The 6,018-nt window shown below is 46.0% G+C and overlaps 1 protein-coding gene across 9 annotated transcripts in view; it reads right to left on the bottom strand.

Moving 5' to 3' along the window:
- The window catches only part of LOC118406588 (golgin subfamily A member 4-like), a 53,345-nt gene extending 47,888 nt beyond the window's left edge, over positions 1–5,457 (bottom strand). For 7 of the 9 annotated variants that reach the window (XM_035806721.1, XM_035806722.1, XM_035806729.1 and 4 more), the window contains exon 1: positions 5,022–5,457. The gene's annotated coding sequence lies outside the window, so the exon portion shown is untranslated. The remainder of the gene's footprint in view (positions 1–5,021) is intronic. The other 2 variants (XM_035806730.1, XM_035806727.1) reach the window with 1 other exon arrangement.
- Between the last annotated feature and the right edge of the window lie 561 nt (positions 5,458–6,018).

The raw sequence follows: 6,018 nt of genomic DNA, 5'->3' as shown, positions 1-6,018 counted from the left end.
ATGGTACCACTAATCACTTAATGAACCTTGGGGTGCATAAGCTATGCCTTGGCATGGAAGGTTTTACGTGTTTTGAGGACATGTGCCTCATTCTGTGCCACCAACAATCAGGTCAGATATCCAGATCATGTAAACCTCTGGAGTAAAGTAGCTCAGAAATGGAAGACTGGGCCAGTTAGAACATTTGTGCAATTTTCTTCCACCGCTATAACGTAAACAAATGTCCGGCTGTGAATAGAAATTATCGGATTTGCTGGATTTGCTTGTGATCTGCGATGATTAGCACGCCGTGGGGCGATCGAGGAGACAGGGGATTAGCCCCCCGTCATACACTTATGTACTATACTAGTACTACTACAGCAGGTAGCGCAGTGATTTACAGTGCACTCATGGAAAGCATTGCAGACGGAGAAAGTGTTTCGCGCTGGAATAGGTGATCTCTCAAAGGACTCTATATTCCTCCAAGTAACTAGCCTCTACCAGGCTTCACAGGTCGCTGGAAAAAATGTAGAAATTGGCCAAATATTATTATAAGACAGAATAAAACACACCAGAGGAGTTAGGAGTTTGCGACCCAAACTATTTATCCAGCGACTCGTGTAGCCTAGTAGAGGATACCAAGTAATGTAGTCTCTACCAGACCCCACCTGGCCGAACAATACTAGTAATAGGGGACTTTGGCCAAGTTAGGAATAAAAGCCTAGTGGGAGTTATTTGCCTTAGGTGTGACCTGACCGGCCGACGGAGATGTGTAGGAGGGGTAAAAATGCACTGTTTTGAAGAAATTGTTGTATCATTTTTAAAGGAAGATGTTATGGTTATCATTTTGTCATGTACATGCTCTGAGAGGCTACAGACAGCCCACCTGGTAACTGTAATTAGTCTGTTATCGTTGTGTGATAACTGCTGACAAGGTGTTATCCTTTGTATTGTTCTTTGATGAACTGAAGATGAAAAGAACAACAAAGCCAATAGCAGGTACATGTTATAATTAGTGTCATGCATAGTTGTAGACAGTGTCTGGATCTGTGTCTGGGTTGTTGGAATAAAGAAAGCCGGGAATTGGGAGTTGGGACAGTTGGACAGAGGCTTGAGACAGAAGGAGGGTCCCGACTCACAGCTCCCGTGTGTGTCTAGCGGCATGACTGTGTCCTGTGTGTGCTTTCTTAGTCCTGTAGTTTAAACGTTCCTCGTGCAGCATTCAAAGAACCTGGGGCCACAACATCGGCCCCCTTACATTTGGCGTTGTCGAGGCAGGATGCTGCGTAACCAAGATCTAGAGGGACGCTGCGGGACGGAGACACGCCAGGACCAGGAGCCGTGCCAGGAGACGCGCACGGGAGGGCAGGAAGGCCGCGAGGTGGAGAGGCTACCGACAGGACACAGCAGGCTGACCAGGATAGGGGGAGGTTGCAGGACCGTTGCTGGAGAAGCTGTGACCTCCAAGGCTCGGCACGTGGCGGCAGGACTGACGGCGGCCGACACCATGGTCAGAGTGCGGGCTGCGACTTCGGCATGGTACGAGGCGACGGGGCGGTCGGTAGGACAATTGAGAAAGAAGCCGGGTGGAACTTGTTGAACGTGAGTGTGCCCTTGACTTGAGTGGACAGAGAGAATGCCATGCTCACGCTGCCTGACCTGTTCTGTTAGAGCTTAGCCTAGTTATGTTGTTTTCGACTAGTAGCAAGAAGTAGTGAATAGTTGTAGGTGGACTCTCTTAGTTGTTGCGATGTCAAGCGGCAAGCCTTCCCTGTATTAGTGTACTTATATTTTACTGCATAAGTCCTGGATTAGTGTTGTGCGGCGGCCAGAGTTGTTGTTGTGACAAATATTGAGACTGTGATGTAGGACAGGCAGGAGGAGGGAAGGGAAACAGTGAGAGTTGTTTTGTTAGTTAGTTAGGATATATTTGAGAAATGCTGACAGTGTAGGAGTAAGTTGAATGGTTATGTTTTTGTTTACTTCAGTACTAATTGTTTTACATATATCTAAAGACAGAGAAGTACTTGATGCACTATAGACAGTTCAGGGCCAGTGTTAGGTTAGTAAACAGGAATTTCGATAGGTCTGATAGGAGGGTCAGGTTGTGTGCGTGTGTGTTCTGTTCTTTCTCCATGGCTTATCCCTGCATGGGTCACACCGGGCACAAGAGTGTTGGCGAGTTCGTGGTCATGCCACGCGTTAACCATGCCCACCAGACGGTCGCGATTCCAGTCAACACCCTTATGGGAACTCCTGCAGCGTAGGCATCGTCGCCGGGGCACCTTCCAATGAAGACCGGTGAATGCGGCAGCACCTGAGGAGCGACTGAGAAAAGGACGTCTGTGGCCGTGCAACGAAGGGACGGAGGGAGGACGACACGACACGGCAGAGGGGAGCGGTACTCGGGGATAGGAGGCCGCGGACAGTAGAAGGTCTAGAAGATGTGAACTAGGGAGGAGCAGCGGAGAAGTGGAGGACATTGAGAAATATATATAGACACTTGAAATATCTTTGGACTGATCTGCTCTGTTGTGTTGAACTGTATTTAGTCAATCAATTCCACCAACATGTATTGTCTATTTGTGTTTTTTGTTGTTGTTTGTTGTACTCTACTGTGTAACATGATAGAACTGTTACTGTAGTACTCGCCGGGACGGCTCGTGGAAAACATGGCGGTGGGTGTAGGAGGGGTAAAAATGCACTGTTTTGAAGAAATTGTTGTATCATTTTTAAAGGAAGATGTTATGGTTATCATTTTGTCATGTACATGCTCTGAGAGGCTACAGACAGCCCACCTGGTAACTGTAATTAGTCTGTTATCGTTGTGTGATAACTGCTGACAAGGTGTTATCCTTTGTATTGTTCTTTGATGAACTGAAGATGAAAAGAACAACAAAGCCAATAGCAGGTACATGTTATAATTAGTGTCATGCATAGTTGTAGACAGTGTCTGGATCTGTGTCTGGGTTGTTGGAATAAAGAAAGCCGGGAGTTGGGACAGTTGGACAGAGGCTTGAGACAGAAGGAGGGTCCCGACTCACAGCTCCCGTGCGTGTCTAGCGGCATGACTGTGTCCTGTGTGTGCTTTCTTAGTCCTGTAGTTTAAACGTTCCTCGTGCAGCATTCAAAGAACCTGGGGCCACAACATCGGCCCCCTTACAGATAGACTGTAAAATACTGACTAAAATCCCAAGACAACTTATTTGTCCCTATTTGACCAAGTTCTTATCTCTTTTTTCATCCAGCTAACACGTCTGCTTGGAAACTACAAGTAACGAGTCAATTTCACACCCCCTACAAAGCAGGATTAATGCACGGTCCCTAACTAACGTCATACGCAACAATACAGACCATGGAATCCATGCACAATAGAGGACTGCTCCCCTTCTATGAGTTGGTACTAGATTAGTTCATTTTTCTAGTTTGGATTTTCCCAAAATTTCCCTTCATAATTGATTCTTAATTAACGTCCTTGAAAGTTCACCAGTTCTGGCATTTTACGTAAGCTTCATTCATTACAGGGCTACGTATTTGTGTTTCCTATAAACTAATCTTATATAAGACATCACGGCATCACCCTCCCACCCCCATCTAAAACGACAGCTAGGTTCTTACTTTCCAAGCAGAGGTTAGGCCCCGGCTGTTTTGTGACGTGTTTTATACGTTTTTAACGGGCTTCTAGTTCGTGCTATTATTTACTTAATGTCCTTGACAGGAAGACATTAAGAAAATTATAGCACAAAATCGAACTCCCGATAAAAACGCCTAGTCTCTACCAGACTCCCGCCTGAGTCATAAATTGGCCTAGGAGTAAATAGATAGCTGGATACACTGTAAATGACTGTCTGAGATCCCATAGAAACTTATTCGTCCCTATTTGGCCAAATGCTTCCCTTTTGTCATCCAACTGACACGTCTGCTTAGGGTTGTAGACTAAATAACGCTTAAAAACACGTTTAAAAAACAGCCGGGCCTAACCTCTGCTAGGAGACTTAAAGACGCCTTAAAACACTTCTTAAAAACCCAGCCAGAGCCTAACCTCTGCTTGGAGAGTACAGCAAGGTTCCTTACCCATCTGTTTCCGTGCATATTTGTAGAGGAGGGGTCTGACCTCCATCTCACTCGGCACATCCCATCAAAGATCATCAAATCTCCTAGACAAACCACCTTTTCCTAATCTGGAATGTTTGTACACTTAATACCCAGGCGTGGCGTTTGATGTCAGGTATTGGTAACGGAGTTTACTAAATAGCGCATACAATTATACACCCCCTCCACCCCCTTGATCAAGTACTAGTAACTAAGAATGATATGAATTTGGGACCATGCAAGGCATTTGAAAAATCGAAAGTGTTTCAAGACTCACGCTAAAAGTGCACTGCGTCATCAAATAGAGACTTAAGAAGAAAGTAGACACTAGAAATTAAGCAATTATTTCGTGAAAACATTTCACATCACCACAAGAAGATCTGAGAAAAGGGGAACGGAAACCAAACGGTCTAGAAAGATAATCCAAGCACATCCAACTATTTCTGCTAACCCCTGAGGGACCTGAAATCAGGAACTAATTATCCAGCGGGTCTGACGGGCTGCTATCCCCCAACAGGTCATGGAAAGTCTCGCCAGTCCTCACCCCTCTCAGAGGGAAGTGCGGGGGGTTCTTTCTCATCTACTCTCTAGGGACAAATGTCGACACAGCTTATGTGAAAAATGAGCAAAGTACGCTCAGACTGATGGCAAGAAAATCGACAAAACCAGCCCTTTTGGGAACGATCAAAATAAACAAAGCTAGAGGAGACAAGATGAAGCTATGAAGTGGTTGTGTCAGAACTCCGGCAGACAGTATGGGAGAAGCTTCTCTCTCAGCGGTCGCCATGATTCGGCGAAATTCGACGCACTTATACTTTCCTCCACCCATCTGGCTAAAGCCGTGCGTCTCTTTATCGGAGAAGAATGTATCAAAAAGCTGACGACATGCCAGGCAAGGAGAAGGTAGAGTGCAGAACTGGACATTATCCAAAGTGAGCGGGCCAACTTACCTCCCTCGTACGGCCATCCCCGCACTCCCGCCAATCCCTGCGTGTCCTTCAAGTGTCCTTGTGGCGGTACAACATGGCGGGCAGAGGTTGGCACGTTCAGAAAGGAGTGGCTTTCATTATAATCCTGGCTACACTGTTCCTGCTCTCTGCCCCAAACTACAGTCTATGACCCCGGGTTGTTCGTCCTCAGTCACAACTGTCTATACTGGGCCGAAGCAAATCAGTTCGCGGGTCGCCATGTAACACAACCTAAACCCAGTTCTTCGAATTTTCATCAACCGATGTGCTCAAATGACGATAGAGCAAAAGCACTGCTACCCAACAGATGTGACTCTATTGTTGCTTGCTCCTGCGTTGGGAAAAACAAACTATTTGACCCTATTAGCTTGGTGGTAATAGTGTTCTCTGCTTTGTGCGAGCCTGCCGTTCTTTCCTGTCCTTCTGCCATCTGTTCTTGATTGCAGGACGGCAGAAAGGTCTTATCAGGGAACGACTCAAATTCGTTCAAGACTACTGATCAGGGAGTAGATATCTGTTTGTTTCTAGTAGATATGTGGGGACCATCCATTATTTTTTTCCAGAAAACTTGTGCAGAAATAGGCAGTGCAGCTCATATGACTTGACTCCGTAGGGGGCGTCTACGGACTAGACAAGGTAAAAGCGGTCGAACCTCAGACGACGCCTCTTCGTTACCTATGTACATGTATAATCATGTATTAGTGCGATACAGCTACATCTTGCATGTTTTAGCCAAGTACACCGGGTCACCCCTACTTTTCTCGGTACGTGTGTTAATTTGCCTTTTTACGTGCAGATGTTAAAGTTTGGTATTATCCAAGCAGAGGTTGAGTCGCGGATATATAGTAGTCGTCAGGATGTAAATTTTACCGGCGAGTCGGTAAAAATCTCGACCACTAGTATACCTACTATATCTCCGCGACTCAACCTCTGCTTGGAGAATACGGTTTGGTACTTGTGGCTCGCTCATTGGGCAATG

Source organism: Branchiostoma floridae, chromosome 19, assembly GCF_000003815.2.
Source record: "Branchiostoma floridae strain S238N-H82 chromosome 19, Bfl_VNyyK, whole genome shotgun sequence".
NCBI classification, from domain to species: domain Eukaryota; kingdom Metazoa; phylum Chordata; class Leptocardii; order Amphioxiformes; family Branchiostomatidae; genus Branchiostoma; species Branchiostoma floridae.
Note: the sequence above shows the minus strand (reverse complement) of the source record. Positions and strands in the feature narration are given on the sequence as shown.